The sequence below is a fragment of the Stegostoma tigrinum genome, chromosome 7, assembly GCF_030684315.1.
Source record: "Stegostoma tigrinum isolate sSteTig4 chromosome 7, sSteTig4.hap1, whole genome shotgun sequence".
Lineage (NCBI taxonomy): Eukaryota > Metazoa > Chordata > Chondrichthyes > Orectolobiformes > Stegostomatidae > Stegostoma > Stegostoma tigrinum.
Window position 1 is genome coordinate 34,699,324 of NC_081360.1, and position 22,989 is coordinate 34,722,312.

Here is a 22,989-nt window from a genome sequence, read left to right on the forward strand (position 1 = left end):
AATAACGATTTGGGTAGCCAAATTCAATGCCATGTTTTGGTATAAAAGGACTGGAATACAAAAGTAAAGAAATCCTATTACAACTATAATGTCATATTATCACAATGGAGCTTTGCTGAGGCCACACTTGCAGTACCGTGCATATTTTTGGTCTCTTTCTCAAGGAAGATATAGTTGCCTTAGAAGAAGTGCATGAAATTGGTTCCTGGGACAACAGAATTGTCCTACAATAAGCTTTTGAATAGATTGTGTGTTATTTGTGGGCAGAAGGATTCTGCCACTTTCTTTCATAGAATTTAATTGTCTGTTTGGTTTACAGTGTTGGAGGATCAACCACTCCGGAGTGCAAACAATAAGAAGCTCTACTTTTAGTAAGATGTTGTTTATTGCATGATTACAATTACGTACAAATTACATTATCTTGTTAAAAATTCTTACTAAGACTATGAGGAACCCTGTAGATGAACATCTTCATTAAATGAGGTTCTAAGATGATCTAATGTATCCACACTCAAGACAGAAACATGGAAACATAGCAGATAAGAGCAGGAGGAGGCCATTCAGCCCTTTGCGCTTACTCTGCCATTCATTAAGATCATGGCCAATTGTCTAACTCAATAGCCTAATCCTGCTTTCTCCCCATAACTTTTGATCCCATTCACCCCAAGTGCTATGTCAAGCCATCTCTTGAATACTTCCAATGTTTGACATCGACTACTGCCTGTGGGAATGAATTCCACCGGCTTACCGCTCTTTGGGTGAAGAAATGTCTCCTCTCTCCATCCTAAATGGTCTACCCCAAATCCTTAGACTGTGACCTCTGGTTCTGGACACACCCACCATCAGGAACATCCTCACTGCATCTACCCTGTCTAGTCCTGTTAGAATTTAATGCGTCTCTATGAGATTCACCCTCATTCACCTGAACTCCAGCGAAAACAAACATAATCAAATTGGAAGATAGTAAGAACTGTCGATGCTGGAGCTTGAGATGGCATAGTGTAGAGCTGAAGGAACACAGGCCAGGCAGCATCAGAGGAGCAGGAGACGTTTTGGGTTGGGACCTTTCTTCAGAAAAAAAAAGGGTCCCCACCCGAAATATCAGCTTTCCTGCTCCTCTGATATTCCCTGGCCTACGGTGTTCCTCCAGCTCCATACTGTGTTATCATAATCAAACTGGGTTGAGTGTAATGCTGCCTCTAACATTAAACCCTTACAGAAACATTACCTTTATTCAAAAATCAGTCCTATCTTTGTGGAATATGGAAGTATAAGAGTTGACCAAATTGAAATATATAAAATACGTAGAGGAATTGACAGGGTAGATGCTGAGAAGCTGTTTCCCTTAGCTCTAGAATCTAGGCTAGTCTCAGAAGCATAGGTTGTGATAAGACAAATTTCTTTACTCAAAGGATTGTAAATCTGTGCAATTTTCTATCCTAGAAAATGTGAATGCTCAGTTGTTCAATATATTCAAGACAAAAATCAAGTAGATTTAGTGTACACTGAAAATTGAGAGTCAAAGGGACAATGCAGGAAAATGACTTCCACATAGAAGATGTGCCATCATATGACTGAATGGCAGAACATACTCAAAAAGGCCAAATAGCTTTCTCCTGGTCCTTTTTTTTATTCCTTTATTTCACAGAGACATTTACAAAAACAATGGCACTAGCCAAAGAAAGATTCATCAGTAAGAGTGAATCATGTTGTTGTTCATTTTTTATTCATGCCTACTTTTTCTGTAAGATGAGTGACAATGGGAATTTCAGCATCCAGTGGGAAAGATCATTGTCCAAATTACAGTTAAAATACAAGAGGTCATTTTGTGATGACATTTTCCTACTGGCTGTTTCGCCTGCTGAGAAACAATTTGGAAATTTGGACTCATGGTTTGCATGATCTCTCTGATCATTAATCTGAATGGTCAGAAAATCATTTGGGAAATGTGCCTGCATTTTAACCTGTGATTCTGACAGCAGAAATTCCCCGCTGGATGCGTTAGGCTGGAAAGTTTTGTCAAAGTTCTCAGAATTAATTATGAATGAACATTTTGTGACTTTTCGCTTGTATCTAAGGAATCGAGTATGTGACAGAGTCATTTATTTCCATTTCAAAAATTCTAGATTAAGCAAAAGGTCAATTTCAAATCCAGCATAAGAAGTAATATATAGTTTTCATCGTGTGATCATCTCAATAGTATTACATGTTTTTGAATCATAGAATAAGGTGCCATTTTGATTAATATCCTGCTAAGTAAAGTGGGGACATGATATTAAACGTGGTACTTTGCACAATCTTTGCAACTTACATCCATAATATTATAAAGGAGATTGAATTGAATATTGAAAGCCGCATTGAACAATGCCCTCAAACTTAAGTATAGAAATATTCTTGCACAAGCTCCAAATAAAATACTCCAAATTCTTTTTTAAATCCAATGAGAAATTAAATAAAAATATAGTTTCCAAAATGACAATGAAACTAAATCTTTGTCTAAGCTTTTTTCATGCTTCTATTTAAGAATTAACATCAATACCATTATAAATTTGGAACAATACTAACACCGACACAAATAATGGCACAGTTAATAATAACATCAACATAAATATCCACACCTGGAAAGATAACACCAGCACCAAAAATAATGAAATAAATTGTCGCACCCATACAAACACCAACAATATACTATTAGATGTACAAACATGAGCACTGCAAAACATCAGCAATATAAATATGAACAGAACACTAAGGATGATATACTATCAGAAATTAAAAATATTATTGTTCTTACTGTTGCAACACAGTTCCCACTTCACCTTTATCTTGCTAATTGACATGATGTGCAAGTTGTAGATGGTGCAACCATGGAAAGCTTTCTTTATAGAGCTGCACCTTCACCCCAACCCAAACCCTCAAATCAATTCTCTGTTTCCATTTTTAAGGTTTCAGATACCCAGAAATTGGCACAGCAACCCTAAAAGGGTAACAAAGTGTGGAGCTGGATGAACACAGCAGGCCAAGCAGCATCTCAGGAGCACAAAAGCTGATGTTTCGGCCCTAGGCCCTTCATCAGAGAGGGGGATGGGGAGAGGGAACTGGAATAAATAGGGAGAGGGGGGAGGCGGACCGAAGATGGAGAGAAAACAAAATAGATAGAGAGGAAAGTATAGGTGAGGAGGTAGGGAGGGGATATGTCAGTCCAGGGAAGAGATTACAAGAGAGTTGCAGTGGGAGAGAGATTCCCTGAGGTTGGTCTGGAGGGAGGAGGGTAACTTCTTCAGGTTAGGCATCCCTGGAAGAGGCTTCGCAGTGGGGTTAAAATTGTATCAGTGATAATGGGAACTGCAGATGCTGGAGAATCCAAGATAGCAAAGTGTGGAGCTGGATGAACACAGCAGGCCCAGCAGCATCTCAGGAGCACAAAAGCTGACGTTTCGGCCCTAGGCCCTTCATCAGAGAGGGGGATGGGGAGAGGGAACTGAAATAAATAGGGAGAGAGGGGGAGGCGGACTGAAAATGGAGAGAAAACAAGATAGGTAGAGAGGAGAGTATAGGTGAGGAGGTAGGGAGGGGATAGGTCAGTCCAGGGAAAAGATTACAAGAGAGTTGCAGTGGGAGAGAGATTCCCGGAGGTTGGTCCGGAGGGGTGATAGAATGCTACTCCTCAGATGAAGAAATAATGCCACTTGTTTTGACAAGTCGGTAGCTCTGGTGCTGGAACAGGGTTAACTTTAGGCATTAGTGCAAAGTCATAGTCTGTATCTGACGAGTCACTGGCCATGAGTGGACTGCCACCACGCTAGAGGTAAAGCTAGCACGTGTTCCAAATCTCTAAAGGGCACAATTCTTTACAAGTTCCGAGGAAGAATCTGAGGAAGAGTCTATTGAGAAGCCGACAGCAGAACACTAATGACTATGCAAACTATGCTGCACAGTGCATTATCAGGTCTGCCAGACAGCCTGCTCTCACTTTCACGGAGCATGAAAATGTCCAGCTCCAAAGTTGCACTGTGCATTGCAAAGCATTTGGAATCCATCCTTTCCAACATGGAAGTGATGACTACATCTGTGACATTATTTGCATATCCACCCATGTTGCATTAACTGATGGTTGTTGTCTCAAATTTCATTATACCACAGGCAGATGCCACCCAATGTATCAATGCTGCCTCTCTTGATATGCAACGCCTTCATCATTTCCCAGACATATCGATAGATGGCATATGGGGACATGATAGATATGTCACCCTCTCCTGTCTGGAAAGGTATGAATGGAAGTTTAATGTCACCGTGCCCTTATGGGTACATATAATGCTGCCTTCACCAAGTGTAAGGCTCCAGATCAGAGTAGAGTATAGCATTTAGAAATACATAATATGACAGATAAAAGTGAAGCAATGGATGCAATGTATTTGGATTTAAAAAGGCATTTGACAAGGAATCAAACATCCGGCTACTTAATAAGCGAAGAGCCCATGGTGTGAGAGGCAGCATGTTAGCATGGTGGAGGCCTGGCTAATTAATAAAAAGCAGGGATTTTGGATAAAGAGGCCATTTTCAGGATGACATCCTGTAGCTAATGGAGTGCCACAGGGATCAGTATTATTTACAATATGTATCAATGCCTTGGATGAGAAAACTGAATATACTGTCGCCAAGTTTGAAGACTATACAAAAATAGGCAGGAAGTCAAATGGTAAGGATGACTCAGTCTGCAAAGATATATTGACAAGTTAAATGAGTAAGCAAAACCTTGACAGAAGGAATGGAATGTGGGAATACGTTAGGTCATGCAGTTTGATAGGGAGACTAGAGGAGTCAAATACTATTTAAATGGAGAAAGACTGCATAAAGCTACAGCATACAGGGATTTGGGAGTTCTCGTGCAAAAATCACAAAAATCTAGCTTGCACCTTCAGTGGGTAACGGGGAAGGTAAATGAAATGTTAGTCTTTATCTCAAAAGAAATGAGTATAAGAATAGGAAGGTCTTGCTAAAACAGTACAAAGCACTAGTCAGACCAGATCTGGAATATTGTGAACAGTTTTGGTCCCCTTATCTAAGGAAAGCTCTACTAGCAAACCAGAGAAGGTTCATCAGGCTGGTCCTGGGTATGGAGGGACTTTTTTTTACATGGAGAGGTTGAGTCATTGGAATTTAGAATAATCAGAGGTGACTTTATTGAAACAAAGAAGCTTCTTCGGGCTCTTGAAAGGGTAGAAGCAGAAAGTTTGCTTCCCTTGTATAGCACATGCTCAGCTGTGACTGGGGCAATGGACTTATATGAACCATGTTTCAGCAACATACATTAAATCAACCAGAATAGCTAACTGACAATACTTTTCAGACTCTCATCATGCTAACAGCATTCACACATTAGACCAACTATCTAGAAGCATCATGTGGAAGGCCCCTTAGTGACCAATAGCATTGTCGGTGTCATTTTATTCCTGAAGGACTTCTGGAGCATGGCACTAGTGGTACATTTGATATTTCACTCTTGAGAAGATGGAAATGAGCCATATTCTGGAATGAATGCATTCCAATATGCCATAGGTATGTCCATTGGTACTGTTTGGAAAGGAATTCCAGGAGTTTTTACCCTGTGATAATGAAGTAACAGTGATATAATGCTGAACAAGAATGGTGTGTAATTTGGAAGCAATTTACAAGTGATGGGTTCCCATTTGTCTGTAGCCCTTGTCTTTCAAGGTGGCAGAGTTTATAAGTTTGGAAGCTGTTATTGCAGGAGCCATGCTAAGTTACTGCAATGTACCTTCAAAATGATACACACTGCAACTACTGTGCATTGGTAGTGGAGAAAATAGATCTTCAAGGAGTTGGATGGCCTAGAAATTAACTGAGACACAAGGTGTGGAGCTGAATGAACACAGCAAGCATCTTAGGGGCAGGAAAGCTGATGTTTCGTGCCTAGACCCTGATCCTGAGATGCTGCTTGGCCTGCTGCGTTCATCTAGCTCCACTCCTTGTTATCTCGGATTCTCCAGCATCTGCTGTTCCTATTATCTCTCATAACAATCCTGACCTGCTTGATACTTCTACTTTTTCTGCTTCATTGTGGCCCCAGCCTGTTTTACTCTGTTCCTGATCTGCCTCGCACTGACTCTGGCCTGCTCCCTCCTCTTGCTCTGTATATCAATACGAACATTTCAAGGAGATATCATTCAAATGATAGAAAACATAATAATAAAACCGAAGTTGTAAGACAATTCCCATCACCTAGGAACATCATAGAATTTCAAAGATTCCTTGATATGGTGAATCAAGTGGGTAAATTACTATTAAACTTTGTCAAGGTTTATGAGCACTTGAGATTTAGTTTTCAATGTAGATGCTTTTGAAAAAAATCAAGTAACTCCTGATTTCTTCAGAAATCTTATCACATCAAGATTCACATTCAATAAAAACCGAAAGAACTGTGAATGCTGTGAATCAGGAACAAAAACAAAGTTGCTGGAAAAACTCAGCAGGTCCAGCAGCATCTGTGAAGGAAAAACAGAATTAACATTTCAGGTCCGGTGACCCTTCCTCAGAACTGATGACGATTGGGAAAATGTCAGTTTATATGCAGAAAAAAAGGGGAGGGGGATGGGGTGGGATGTAATCAATAGGATGGAGCCTAAAAAGAGAGAAAAGCAGTTGGACAAACAAGGAGTTGATAACAATCAGGCTGGGAGGGTGAATAGATGTTAATGGGGACTGTTAGTGACTAACAACTAGTGACCTGTAACGGCAGGCTATGTGGTAACAAGGGCTGGTGTATGGGGTAGGGGGCTGGGACATGGGAGAATTTAGGCCCTGAAATTATTGAACTCGATATTGAATCAGGAGGGCTGCATGGTCATTCACTTGGATTTGACTTGATTTGACTTAAGGTTGTCACATGAACCTAAATATAGTGAAAAGTTTTGTTTTGCAAACAATATGCGTAGAACATAGCAGACAAGGACATACAGATCAGAGGGTGCTTAGACAGAGCATAGCATACAAGATTACAGCTGCACAGGAGATGCACAAAGCAAGATCAACATTAGATCTGAAATTAGAGAGGTCCATTTAGCAGTCTAATAAAGCAGGAAAGAAGCTGCACTTATACCTGTTGGTGCAAGTGTTCAAGTTTCTGTATATTCTGCCTGATGGAAGAGTTTGAACAAGAGTATTACTGGGTTTGGGACGGGTCTTTGATGATGTTGGCAGCCTTTCTACAGCAACAAGAAGTGTAAAGGGAGTCCATGGATGAGAGGTTTGCTTCTGTGATGATCTGTGGGCTGTGCACACAATTTTCTTAGTCCCCTATGATCCTGGGCAGAGCAGTTGCCATACCAAGCCATTGAGTTCTCTTTCAGTAGAACGTTTTCTATGGTGCATCTGTAAGGGTTGGTGAGGGTCCTTATGAACATGATCCTCATGATTTTATAAGCTTCTATAAAGTGACCCCTTAATTTTCTACACTCCATTGAATAAAGTCCAGCTTATCCAGCCTCCTTTTATACTAAAACCCTCCATTTCCAGCAATATCCTTGTAAATCTTTTATAAACACACTCCAATTTAATAATATCATTCCTATAACACGGCGACCAGAACTGCACACAGTACTCCAGAAGAGGCTTCAAAAATTTCCTATACAACCTCAACATGACGCCCCAACTCCAATAATCAAAGGTCTGAGCAATGAAGGCAAGCATTCATAATATACTAAAGCCTACAAATCAGAATTTACAAAACAGTTACCAACTGCTGAAGGAAAGTCGTGAGATAGAAGAAGTCCCCACGCGCAGACTGGAGTTTGTATTGTTAGAACCCTCACTGACTTTTTGCTTCATTTTAATCCTTTTTGAGTTGTGAGTTGGAAATGACTCGTGAACTTTGTGGCAAAAGGAAAAGAACAGATCAACTGGGCTTTCTTTGCGTATGAGGCCAGGCCTGGATACTAATTGTAGGTTGATTAAAGGAGTTCCAACAAACACAGCAGCTCTAGGCAGATCATTATATTTTTTAAAAAATCGCAGAAATTAGCTGCAAATGAGGTCAGTACTGGATAGTTGGTTCCAGCAACACTGGAAAACACTCTACGTCCAAGCAGATGGCAGTTATTGAATGATAATCGAGGCCTTAGGAAAAGTTGATCAGTCTATCAGGGTGGAATCAGAGCTGGAGATTTTTTTTTAAAAACTATATTTTCTGGGAGACGAGCTTGGCTGCTGACAAGACCACATGAAGATTTGAAAGCTCCCTGCCTAACCTGCTGCACTTGCTTCTGGAAGTTGAAAGGGTAGAAAGCTGAGTTAGAAGTATTGCTGCCTTTGCCTCGGTGAAGTGAGTTAGTGACTCTGCTCATCATTTCAGTCCACATTTCAGCATTCTGGTCAGTTTTGTTATTTTCTTTTATCTATCCCTGAACTGTGTTTGTTTGTCCGTCTGTTTTGTTTGACTGGGAACTGAAAACAAATGTTTTGAGTTTAAAGCATAAGCATTAATTAGCTCACTATTATTGCTTTTTCTTCTGCTACAGTTATTGTGAATTTAGTAAACAGTTAAATCTTTTGTTTAAGATACAAAATTGGTGTCTAGAATTAATTATTCATGAACCATTGACCATTCAAAAGTCTGGTTAGGAGTTCTAATTGGAGTAGTAACTGGGATCTTCAGCTTAATTTTACAATGTTACAAATACAGTGTTGCAAATACAGAGGTAGAAAGGTTGATTTGGTTTGACCGTCTGAGTCCATGTCATGATATTATTACTCAAAATGTTGTCTGATAGGATGGCCAGATTATGACTATCATTGATTATTTGCTAGTCTCCAATGAGGGATTAGCAATAATAAGAGCCCTTTGATTTGAGATTCTTCAAATAATTCATCAAGAGCATTTGGGATTCGAGACAAAATGAACTGTTGTTACCTCACCTTTTCCACAAAGGCCATAGATTATCACTTGCGAATGGATTGAGTTAAATTGAATGGAAAATCTTCATTCTTGTTTTAGTCAATACTGAAGTAGATTGAAATTAACTATTTACATAGTATCACAGCAGGGGCAGCAAGAGTGACAGACCACTACAAACTACTTTCCTGAATTTTAAATGTATTAATAAGTCCAACCTTGTTTTTATCCTCAGGAATTTCCTCTGCATAATTTTTACTTGAACTGCACAAAAAAAACTAAAAATAAGAAACAAATTAAAAACTACCACCAATATAATCAGAGGAAGAGTAAGCAAAACAGTAAACAGTGCAAATAGATAACAAAGTGTGAAGCTGGATGAACACAGCAGGCCAAGCAGCATCTTAGGAGCAGGAAAGCTGACATTTTGGGCCAAGACCCTTCATCAGAGAGGGGGCAAATAATTCATTTTACTTCTCTCTCTTGTCCGCAACAGTATTAGATCCAGCAGTAAGTAAAGAGCTCTTGCAGAAAATTCCATGGGTTCATGCAGCTTTACTTCAGGAGACTAAGCAGTGGTAGACCCCACACACACAACAAAACAGTGTTGATTACACATTTTCACAAGATTTTTTTTGCTTAACATGAAATGATAATTAAGGCGATGTTTGCAATTTCAGATATTGGTCTGGATGAGTTTGTCAATGCAGATTGCAATGGTGAAAGTTTTCAATCTTCAGGTGCAGAAAATGACAGATTAAACATCAAGACTGGCTTCATCCGTATGTCCAGACAGATGAAAAATCTAAAATGATTTTAATAGGGTGATAAATCTGTAACATCAGTTAGGTATAAAGTCATTAAAGCCAATTATTAGAGAGAAAGGATGGAACCAATCAGTATATATTTGAATATAATAATTAAAGATATCAATCATATTTGAAAATGGCAGTCTGACAATAGTCAAATTTTAAAAAAATCATTCTGAATGCTTCAGTCAAAAGTAATGTTGATGTCATTGTGATGTATTTGCAAACATCATACACTGAGATTGTCAATTTCTACTCACAGTCATGGGTGTTGCAGTATCTGCAATGACACAGTGTACACTGCTTCAATGAATTTTGCAGCATTCTACCTTGGCCAACAAGAAGAAGCACTTGACATGACAATATAAAGAGCCTTATTGATTGTGAATTGGAATATCATTCCCACTATGATTTAGTTGTAACACATTGCAGCTGACTTTAATGCCTTAAATGTGTTTGAAAATGGAATGTGACAGAAACAGGAAATTAGACAGAAACCCCTTCCCATTTCTGTTGATTTTGAGAAAATAAGAACCATTCCACAATTTTCCATGTCTTCCAGGCATCTAAAACGGTGCCAGAATCAATGGATTACTTTTGAAGTAAATTACTATAACTTTGCAAATAAACACGGCAGCCAACTTACCCAAAAGCAAGTACCCACAAACAGGCAATGAAATAACCGATCAGTGACATGTTGATTGGTGATAATGGGGACTGCAGATGCTGGAGAATCCAAGATAACAAAGTGTGGAGCTGGATGAACACAGCAGGCCAAGCAGCATCTCAGGAGCACAAAAGCTGACGTTTCGGGCCTAGACCCTTCCTCAGAGTGACATGTTGATTGTTTTGATTGAGGGACAGTGAGTCGGTGAGTGAGTGATAATGGAGGGGTAATATGAGGGGAAGTCCTTACAGTTATTCAAATACGATCTGCCTAAATAAGAATGATGTAGAGGTGCTTGTGCTGGACTGGGGCGGGCAAAATCAGAAGTCACACAAAACCAAATTATACCTCAACTTAATGTGTAAACTATAAAACAGAGCTTCAGAAAATGTAGCGGTTCCTCAGCACTGTGCTGACATATGAGATTATGTGCTCAAATTCTAAGAAGAGTTTTAAACAAGTAGAGACAAGTGTAATCACTGAGCTAGGCTTGGAAAGAGCAGTAGAAACATCCATATGAAGCAGGCTGGAGGCCTAATTTCATTTTACTTCAATGGTGTGACTGATCACAAGCACAGTGATATGCTAACTGAAACCTAATTCCGACAAAAGTTGAGCCCCCTGCACAATTGTTTGATCTTTTTCTCAGTTAACGTCACGGCGGAAGAGCCAGCAAATTGCACACACACATTCCAACCAACCTTAATTCCTGTGATCTCTGGCACCTAGAAGAAAAATGCTGCAGACGAATTAGCACGGGTTTGTGTAGCCCACACACTCTTGTAATTTGGAAGGAAGTCACTCATGACTCAGTGACACACATTCCAAATGCTAGCAGCGCCTTGCTAAGAACTCTAAGCATTCAACTATATATATGATATATATAATAGATGGAATGTCTTCATTATAGACACTGTTTAAACAACAGCTTCTGATGGATGCATGAGCAGTATCCACTGGCTTGTCCGCTAGCTTTTAAACAAAGACCAAAGAACAAAGAACAATACAGCACAGAACAGGCCCTTCAGCCCTCCAAGGCTACGCCGACACATTTGGCCCTTCCATACTAAAATCGTCTTCACTTACAGGATCTGTATCCCTCTATTCCCTTCCCATTCACGTACTCGTCAAGGTGCTTCTTGAATGCAGCTATTGTGCCTGCTTCCATTACCTCCTCTGCCAATGCCTTCCAAATACTCATCATTTTTTGTGTGAAAAACCTGCATCTCACATCTCTTTTCAACTTCCCCCCCCCGCCAAGTACCTTGAACCTGTTTTCCTTGGTAATTGACCCCTTGACCGTGGGAAAAAGCTTCATTCTTTCTACTCTATTCATGCCATTCACAATCTTTTAAGCTTCTATTTGGTTGCCCTTCAACCTCCTGCCTTTCAGTGAAAACAAACCCAATCTGCCCAACATTTCCTCATAGCTAAAATCCTCCATATCAGGCAACATCCTGGTGAACATTTTCTGTACCCTCTCCAAAGCATTCTCATCCTTCTGGGAGATTTCAATATTCCAGCTGTGGTGTAACTCAAGTTCTATAAAGCTGGGGCATAACATGCCTATACTTATACTCAATACTCCTTCCAATGAAGGCAAACATGCCATAAGCTCATTTTTACTACGTTATCTACCTGCACTGCCACCGTTGGTGGTCTGTGGACCTGTACACCCAGATCCCTCTTCTTATCAATACTCCATTCATCATATAATCTGCCATTCACGGTATAATTTCCACCTACACTTGACCTTCCAAAATGCATTACTTCACATTTGTACATATTTAACTCCATCTGTCATTTACTGCCCATGCGTTGCACTCATCTATATCCTGCTGTGTCCTCTGACAATGCTCCACACTATCCACAACTCCACCAATCTTTGTATCATCTGTAAACTTACTGATCAAACCAGCTATGTTTTCCTCCAAATCACTTATGTAGATCATAAACAACAGAGGTTACAGCACCGATCCCTGTGGAGCACTACTACTCACAGCCTTCCATTCTGAAAAGCATCCTGCCACCGCTACCCACTGTCACCTATGATTAAGCCAGTTCTGTATCCGTCTTGTCAGTTCACCCATGATACCATGTGACTTCACGTTTTGTATCAGTCTGTCATGAGGGACCTTGTCAAATGCTTTACTGAAGTTCATGTAGATAGCACCAACCACTTTTCCCTCATCATTCATTTTTGTCTCTTCCTCAAAAACTCAGCCAAGTTTGTGAGGCATGACACTCTCCCACACAAAACCGTGCTGTATATCACTATTAAGTCCATTTATGTCTAAATGCTTGTTGATACTGTCCTTGAGAATCTTTTCCACTAATTGTCCTAACACCGATGGTGAGACTCCACAGGCCTGTAATTTCCAGGATTATTCCTGCCACCCTTCTGAAACAGTGGGATGACATTGGCTATTCTCCAGTCCACTGCGACCTCACTGTGGCCAAGGAGAATACAAAGATGTCTGTCAATGCTCCAATAATTTGTTATCTTGCTTCCGTCAAAATTCCGGGATAGATCGCATCAGGTCCCAAGAATTTATTTACCTTAATACTTTTTAACATGCACAGCACGTATTCCTTTCTAAAAGCAATTTGGCTTAGAAGGTTGACACTCCCTTCCCTGGGATCATCTTCCACCAATTCCTTTTCTTCGGTGAATGTTGATACAAAGTATTCATTTAAGACCTCACCTATCTTTTCTGGTGCCACACATAGATTCCCTCCTTTGTCCATGAGTGGGCTGGCCATTTCCCTGGCTACATTCCTGCTTTTTATATGTGTATATAAAGCCTAAGGAATCTCCTTAATCCCCTTTGCTAATGACTTTTCATGACCTCTCTAAGCCCTTCTAATTCCTCATTTAAGTTCTTTCTTACTTTCCTTATATGCTTCAAGGCCTTTATCAATTCCCATCCTCCTAGACCTTATGTGCACTTTCATTTTCTTTCTCACCAAGGCTTTAATGTCCCTGGTCATCCAAGGTTCACATAACTTTCCATACCCATCCTTCATTCTTGCAGAAATATGTTGCTCTTGACCTCTTATCAACTAATATTTGGAATACTCCCACAAGTGCAATGTGGATTCGCCCTCAAACAATCACCTCCAATCGGCTTTCTCCAGTTCCTGCCTTACATGGTTGTCATTCAATTGCCCCCCAGTTTAACACATTCACCTGAAGACTACTGTTTTCTCAATCCATGAGCATCTTAAAACTCATGGTCATTATATAATGGTCACTACTCCCAAAATGCTCCCCCACTGAAACTTCACTCACCTGGCCGGGCTCATTCCCTAAAACCAGTATGACCCCTTCCCTGGTTGGACTGTTTACATACTGTGTCAAGAATCCCTCCTGAATGGTACTTACAATTTCTGTCGTTTCCAAGTCCCCAGGGGAAAGTTAAAATCACCCACCAAAACAACCTTGCTGTTTTCAGATCTTTCCAAAACCTGTCCATATATTCTCTCCTCTATCTCCCGGGCTATTGGGAGGCCTGTATAATAACCCTAAGCACTGTGATTTCACGTCTCCTATTCCTGACTTTTAACTGTATTGCCTTGCTGCATGGGTCCTCTGATGTATCCTCCTTCAGTACAGCTAGGAGATACTCCTTTACCAGTAATGCAACTCCCCCACCCCTTTTACCTCTCTTTGTATCACACCTGAGACATCCAAATTCTAGAACATTTAGCTGGCAGTCCTGACCCTCTTTCAGCCAAGTCTCTGTAATTGCAATAATGTCATAGTTCCAAGTACAAAGCTCTAAGTTCAGCTACTTTGCCTACTATAATTCTCACATTGAATCACATGCATTTCAGACCACCTCCCCTGCTCTTTTCAGCAGTGTTACCTTCTCTGTTCTTGTTCTTAGCAATATTTGCCTTGGTTTCTACCTCTTCCTTAATTTCTGCATCCAGTACCCTCCTCCTCTGGTTCCCATCTTGCTGCCACACTAGTTTAAACCCTCTCAAACCACTCTACCAAGTATCTCTCAACAACATCAGTCTTGGTCCGGCCCAGGTACAACTCATCCAATTTGTACAGGTCCCACTTCCCGCAGAACCAATTCCACTGACCCTGAATGTGAAACCCTCCCGTCACGCCATCTTTTCAGCCATGTGTTCATCCTATATATCGCGCCATTTCTATTCTGACTTGACAGGGCACTCAAAGTAATCCTGGAGATAACTACCTTTGAGGGCTTACATTTCAACTTTCTTCCTAGTTCTCTATATTTTGCTTTTAGGACCTCATCCCTGTTTTTTCAACCTATATCACTAGTACCAATGTGTACCATGACTGCTGGCTGTTTGCTCTCCCCTTCCAAAGTGTCCTGCAACTGTTCCAAGACATCCAGGATCCATGCACCAGGCAGGCAACACATCATTCTGGACTCTCGTTTGAGAAACACCTGTCAATTCCACTTGTAATTGAATCGCTGCACCCCCTCGAGAGCAAGAGCATCCTTCCTCAGAAAAGGATATCAAAAGTGCACAAAATATTCCAGGTGTGGTCTCACCAAGGCCCTGTACAACTTGCAAAAACACATCCCTGCTCTTGCACTCAAAACCAATCGCAATGAAGGCCAGCATACCATTTGCCTTCTTTACCGCCTGCTGCACCTGCATGATTACCTTCAGCAACCGGTGCATAGGAAACCCAGGTCTCGCTGCATTCCCCCTCCCAATTTACAGCCATTCAGGTAGGAATTTGCCTTCTTGTTTTAGTTTCCAAAGTGAATAACCTGACATTTATCCATTATGTGCCAAGCTGCTCTTTCTCTTGTCTGCAGTATTGCCTCTGTACCTAAGACTCCTCTTCCATTTATTTTTGCCTACCAGTTCATAATTCACTGATATCTCAGTCTTGGCAAAAGCTGCTGGTAACTTGAGCTAACTTTATAAAGCTTTCTAAAAGCTTCAAAGCATTTTGTATTCACAGTCTCCCAACGTGACAGCCCTTTTAATTTCTCATTCCTTTAAATCTGACAAAATGCAACTTTTCTCTTTCACTAGCAAGTCACCTGAAGCCTATCTTAACCTGCTCCGAAATGCGATGACTAATTTTGCAAATGAGCATGCACTAGAGAATTAAGAGTTATTTTCTCAACTTTTGGGGCAGCATTTGCATCACTTCACTTAGGATTAAAGATTAAAATGGTTAGCTTTGTCTTTGTACTTTGAAACGTTAATTGTGCCATTAATAAATTTGCATGTGTTTAAATGAAACAAAGAAATGACAATAAGCAAGGCAGTCTGAAGTGTTTATGAAATGATGTAGTTCGTCTTTGAGTTTTGACAGCACTTTTTTTTTCTCTTGTCTCCTATGCTTATTTGACATCTCAATGCTTTAATCCCAGAGTTGCCAGTATTTTACTAACTTCTAACAAAAGCAATTGCCAACTAAATAAAGAAAAACACCAAAGTCAAAGGCGCTTGTTTCAGCTTAATGCCTGCTGTTGTCAGAAAGGTACACCAAATCAACATTAATGTATATCAAAATGAGCTTTAAAGTTTCTTATTGATGATGTGTGAAACAGGTTAAGTGGAGACTATTAGAGTGGAAATTGCTCCAGCATTCAATACACTCAATGCAGAATCATCTGCCATAATTTAATTCTTGGAAAAACTGTCCCATATTTTTTCCTTCGCTGACATAAAAAATTCTATATGTCAGATTTACTAGTTTTAAGGAATATGTCCAATCACATTGCACACTTCTTAATCATCAGTTACAGTAATGCACTGAGGAACATGCTTGCCATTTTACTTAATGTTTAAATCTCTCCATGGGATACCCATCTTTGCAATCTCCTGCAGTAACACAATCCCGTCACCTCACTGAATTCACCATTTTGCTGACTCCAATAAATTGTGTCTCCCCTCACCCATCCTAACACTAACTTTATTCTAATCCCAAACTTTCTCTGCCTTATTAGTGGCCATCCTTTCTTTGATACATCAAAGATGTCTTCATTTGAATGAAAGATTTTAAATACTATTTATATGAAAATTATTGTTCTCACTCTGGTTTCATTTTAGTTCAAATGTAGCATCATATTATGGTTCTAGAGCTTACATTGTTAAATGCATCCTTCCTATCCTACTGCAACAGGACTCTCAATTTTCAGCAGCCTTATTTATTTTTTTTTCACTGGAATTGAACCCACGCCCATAAATTTGTTGTTTGGAGCATGGACTATTAAGGTCAATGCAAAGTTCTGCTTACCTAACTCATTTCTAGTTACAACAATACCTCCTATTTCATATTGTAGCTTTGGGTTTTTTTTTAAGTTTCCATAACATGACCAACTTGAAAAGGACTTTTGGGTAGTGTCCATTATAGTTGTAATACAGACATGCACAGTTTGTTTAATGCAGTCAAGAAGACTATCAATACAACTTGTTGAATTGGAAGATTCCTCACTCCTTCAAGGAAGTATTTGCTTTTTTCATTGTGCACAATATTCCTCTGAACATGCCTATGCATTTAGACAAAATTGAACAAGATTGAAGCAACTTATGTTGGAAACAGAAAAATGCTGTATAAATTTACTAAGTTCATAGTATAATTGTAACACTGAAGCAAGTGTTTCAAAATTAGAATGATGCTGTAATTATGGACTATTTCACTATTTCCAAGGTGTTCAATGGAGGAAAATATGTTTGTCATCCAAAATGTAGACCATCTGTCTGGATTAGACCATGATTGTCTGTAGTAGTTGAATCACAATTATCAGGAGTCCAGAGCAGCTGTTGTGTGAACTATTGAGTCAATGTCAACCAGACCCTGATGACTTACAGAGAGAAGTGTGTAGCAATAGTTTTTGATGCTTGAGCATCTGTCAAGTGAAATCTAGAATGTTAACCCATGAGCTAGGGGAATCCAAAGGAAAATGACAGGAAATAAACTTGCAGAAGGATAATATATTGTGATGAATAAATAGGAAGGCTGCCAATGTAATGGCTGAAGGAGGATACATTAGCTAAGGTCTGTGCAGTTATTATCACAAAGTCAGCCAATTTCAGTAGGTGTAATAGTCCTGAACAACCACATGGACCATACGAAAGCTGCAAACTTGCAAGTGGTGTGGGAGCAAAATGTACCCTGCCCTTCGATAGCCGTTCTCCCTCCCCATTAAGTGTGGAATATACCTCGGAATCTGAGAGGGCAAAGTGAATGTCGCTGTCTCAACACCTTTGCCACCAGAAGAAGAGAATGAATTGCTTCTGAGATGCTCGTGCTCAAGAGACAAGCTACTTGTGTTATCAGCCACCCATATCAGAGGCAGACTTAGAGGAACCTGACCTGGTTCCTGAGGAGCAGCTACAAAGAAAGAACTGCCTCCCCTCAGACAGGGAGGGATGTAATGATTGTAATGAGGTCAGCCAGGTGGACTTCAAAGAACATGAGTTTCCCGATTGGGGCTGTTAAGCTGGTCCAATCAGGTACCCCTGGTTGACAGATATAAACAGGAGTGTCAGAGATTCTGTTCACTCTGAGAGCCAGGCCAGTGTCAACTACTATGCCTGTGTAAAGAAAGGGTGACTTGGTGATGGGGTGCAGCCTCTACAGAGTTATTTCAGTCTGTAGTTTGTTAGAGGTAGCATCTGTTGGATAAGAAGTTAACAACAATTTGCTTTTGTATAGCATGCAAGGGGTCCTCAGATGTTCTATAGCAAAATGCCAATAAAATTTGACACTGAGGCACACAAATAAATAGACAGGTTTTAAGTAAAAACTTGATAAAAGAGGGATGTTTTAAGGACCAATCTAAACAAGGTGAGAGAGAGAGAGATGTAGAGGCTTAGACATTGCAATCCAGAGCTTAGGACCAAGACGTCTAAATGTATGCCTTCTAATGGTAAAACGAGACAAATCAAGATGCAGAAGAGGCCAGAATTAGAAGAGTCTGGGGACTATGGAGAGCTGTAGGGCTTCAAGAAGTTACAAAGGTGGGAAGCAGTAATGTCATGATTTTGTATGTCCGTGAGGGATCAGGACTTGGGTGCTGGTGAAGGAGCGATGTAATGGTGGGAGTTAAGAAATGGAGAGAAACATTTGCATGAGTTAAAGGTTATGACTGGTGGAAGATAAGACACCAGTCAGAAGAGGTCTTGAATAGACTTGTTTCAAGGTACCAAGAGAATGGTTGAGAATTTCAGCAGCAGATGAGCTGATGCATGAGTGAATTTATGTGAGGTTGCCAAGATAGAAATAGACTATCTCAGTGCTAGTCTATTGATATGCAGATATTTTTTCTAGAGATCTTCTCAGGTCACATGTAACACCAATATAATTGCAAATAGCCTGGTTCAATCTCAGACATTGGCCAAGCAGAGGAATAGAATCATTGCTAAGGGAAAATGTTCATGGTTAAAATAAAACAATGGTTGCAATCATCTCAATATGGAAATGCAGGAATTTATCATCCTCTACTGGTTTGTCAGACAAACAGTATGACAAAAACAGGCAGCGCAGAGGTTGAGATCGGTGAGATAGAACCACATGAATGCATGTCATACTTGGCTCGTTGATGTAGAGAAGCATTAAAAGACAATGGTGCAACGAACCTTAACAAAAATTACAAATATATTGAGAAGATGAGGAAGGATAATGCATCTCAGTCATGGTTAGATAAGGTGCCATTTGTACCTTTGGCAAGGGTTGTTTCAGGTCAGTGTAGAGGTGCTAATCGAATTGGAGAAATTGAAACAGAGCTGAGGAAAAGATAGGGTTGTTGTTTCAGACATAGTAGGAACTGCAGATGCTGGAGAATCTGAGGTAACAAGGTGTAGAGCTGGATGAACACAGCAGGCCAAGCAGCATCAGAGAGCAGGAAAGCTGATGTTTTGGGCCTAGACCCTTTCTGAAGAAGGGTCTAGGCCTGAAACGTCAGCTCTCCTGCCTGGGACTGAGCAAGTGCCTGGTCCCTGGTTTCCTCTGAGTGCTTGTGAACTGAGGTATTTCTTCTTTGGCATCTGCAGCGATGTGCCAGTGATGTGCTCACCAGAATGTGCACCTGAGTCTAAACTAACTAAAGTACCCACTGAGGTTTCAGTGTCTGAGCTGGCTGAGGATACATGATACAGCCTTACTGTTACTTCCTCTGACAGCCTATGTTTCATTCCTCAGGTCAGAGGATGGGGTGGTATCTCTTCATGGCAGAAGTTCTGTAGATACTGTCCATGACTGCAGAAGACAAAAGAGAAGGCAAGGTGCACAACAGGGTTTGATGCTTGGCCATGTTAAAAATATGTTCATTGGTGGTAATGGGAGAGCAGTAAAGGTATCTATAGTGAATGGCCACTAAGACACAAAAGTGTAATTGATGAGCAGATGAATATCATGCACACCTAAACCAACAACCGCCCCAGCTGTCTCTGCCTTCTTTTGGCTGTCTTCTCCTACAAGGAAAAACAGTGATGTCAGTGGCTGGCAGAACTATTATTGTTGATATGGCTGAAGGAAAGGTCGTAAGGTCTCCAGAGCGAGTGAGTAGGAAGTGCAGAGGGCAGGAAGGGTTAGTAGCCTGAAGAAATGGTCTGAATGAGAGGTATCATAGGAAGATGTGCCATGCAGTAGTGGTGGTGTTAGATCGTAAGTCCTGATGGCAAGTGGGTGCAGTAGAAGAGTTAGAGTGAATGTGAGGTAGCACAGCCCTGAGATCATTAACCTTCCCCTGCACCAACTTGCGTACCTCTGGGCTATGGAAACTGCCCAGACCTGGGTTGGGACAATCTGATGTTGTGGACTCCTCTGATGTTCCTGAGGAAAGAGGATAGCCATTCTTTCCAACAATCCAACAATGTCCCTGTCAGCCAAAAAAAATACTAATTTTCTTCCATCGGCCACTGCATGGGAATCCTTCACACATGTGAACTGTGAGGAGCTAACCTGGTTTACCGCATTTGAAATGGTACATAGCCAGAGTTTAAAAATGGCATCAGCAGTGGGAATGCTGAACACACCTGGCAGAGGCGAGCACTGCAATAACTTCAAAGCTTGGCTCTTCTGGTTAACTTATAAACTGTCCTTATTTGCTTAGCCCTCTGAATCATATGCTGCACACATCCCCACATACCTCAGATAATAAAATGTGAGGCTGGATGAACACAGCAGGCCCAGCAGCATCTCAGGAGCACAAAAGCTGACGTTTCGGGCCAAAACTCTTCATCAGAGAGGGGGATGGGGTGAGGGTTCTGGAATAAATAAGGAGAGAGGGGGATGCGGACCGAAGATGAAGAGAAAAGAAGATAGGTGGAGAGGAGAGTATAGGTGGGGAGGTAGGGAGGGGATAGGTCAGTCCAGGGAAGACGGACAGGTCAAGGAGGTGGGATGAGGTTAGTAGATAGATGGGGGTGCGGCTTGGGATGGGAGGAAGGGATGGGTGAGAGGAAGAACAAGTTAGGGAGGCAGAGACAGGTTGGACTGGTTTTGGGATGCAGTGGGTGGAGGGGAAGAGCTGGGCTGGTTGTGTGGTGCAGTTGGGGGGGGGGACGAACTGGGCTGGTTTTGGGATGCGGTGGGGGAAGGGGAGATTTTGAAACTGGTGAAGTCCACATTGATACCATTGGGCTGCAGGGTTCCCAAGCGGAATATGAGTTGCTGTTCCTGCAACCTTCGGGTGGCATCATTATGGCACTGCAGGAGGCCCATGATGGACATGTCATCTAAAGAATGGGAGGGGGAGTGGAAATGGTTTGCGACTGGGAGGGTTCCCAATAAACAACTGCACCTCCCAGTTGCAAACCATTTCCACTCCCCCTCCCATTCTTTAGATAACATGTCCATCCTGGGCCTCCTGCAGTGCCACAATGATGCCACCCGAAGGTTGCAGGAACAGCAACTCATATTCCGCCTGGGAACCCTGCAGCCCAATGGTATCAATGAGGACTTCACCAGCTTCAAAATCTCCCCTTCCCCCACCGCATCCCAAAACCAGCCCAGTTCATCCCCTCCCCCCACTGCACCACACAACCAGCCCAGCTCTTCCCCTCCACCCACTGCATCCCAAAACCAGTCCAACCTGTCTCTGCCTCCCTGACCTGTTCTTCCTCTCACCCATCCCTTCCTCCCACCCCAAGCCGCACCTCCATCTCCTACCTACTAACCTCATCCCACCTCCTTGACCTGTCCGTCTTCCCTGGACTGACCTATCCCCTCCCTACCTCCCCACCTTTACTCTCCTCTCCACCTATCTTCTTTTCTCTCCATCTTCGGTCTGCCTCCCCCCTCTCCCTATTTATTCCAGAACCCTCACCCCATCCCCCTCTCTGATGAAGGGTCTAGGCCTGAAACCTCAGCTTTTGTGCTCCTGAGATGCTGCTGGGCCTGCTGTGCTCATCCAGCCTCACATTTTATTATCTTGGATTCTCCAGCATCTGCAGTTCCCATTATCACTGATACAATTTTATCCCCACATACCTCATGCAGATTTTCCATTCGATCCCCGATTACCTTAACGCATCACATAATTCCTCGCAGAGAGCTCAATCTTCTACAAGTGGCCAATAACCACAAGCACCTCCAGTGCTGTTGAGCATGTGAAACCATTAGAGCATCGCCATGGAGAGATGTTTTATACTTAATGAGGTGAGCTCCATAAAATTGGACAAAATATCTTGCCAGAAGATTTCGAGAATCACAGAAAGTTCTCTCCTGTGAAAGTGCCCAAAATTGACAGAAAGCCAAGTTTGCAAAACTTAAGCTCTCAGTCCTCTCATGTGCGAATAGCTTGCAATGCGTCCACCATCTCAGCACTTTATAAATGGTCTTGAGACTGTCATTCCAGGGTATATCCACAGAAATCTGCTCTGTGCTGTGGGATGGTTCATGGTTTTAGACTAAAAAAAAGATTCCTGTTGACAGAACTGAATTGATTGTGACATCTGTAGTTGAGAAAAAAACCCAATAGGTTCCTCGATTTTAACCTGGGTCTCTGAACGGAAAGTTCAATAAATAAGATAAATAACTTCAAAATACTGTGCCCCTAGTCTGCAGATCAAGGTGATGATTCCATCCTTTTTGAAATGAGCCCAGCTGTTCTGCTGCAAGTGAATTTAAATCTTACTTTACTTTTCCTCTTTTGAAAGACGGCAAAGAAATTTGCTGAAAAACACAGCCATTAACCAAAATGCAGTCATTTGGCTCACACAGCAGATAATCTCCATCTGGCATTTATGTTTGAAAAATGCTTTGTAGAAAATTACGCTTATTTTCTGAAAGGTTTTACTAACATCTCGTAAGGTGGAATCTGCAATTTCTCATATTTTTCTTCTCGGTATAACAGGTTGTTTGTTCATGAGATGTTCTGATACAAGATTCTTTTATATCAAGCCAGTATGAATGTATGGCTCCCATGTATGAGTCCCTATGGTCCTACAGCTTGCAATTTCTGAATTACTGCCATTCTTACTGAACCTGGCTGTAGTCTTGCACTTGAAAATGAGTACAGAGAGACTAACCAACATGAATGACAACCAGAAAGTAAACATCCACCCTGTCTGTTCCTGTTTTTAATCTATGCTTTAGCCACATTGACAGCGTATTTTTGTATCAGAAATTTAAGTGATTGCACGCA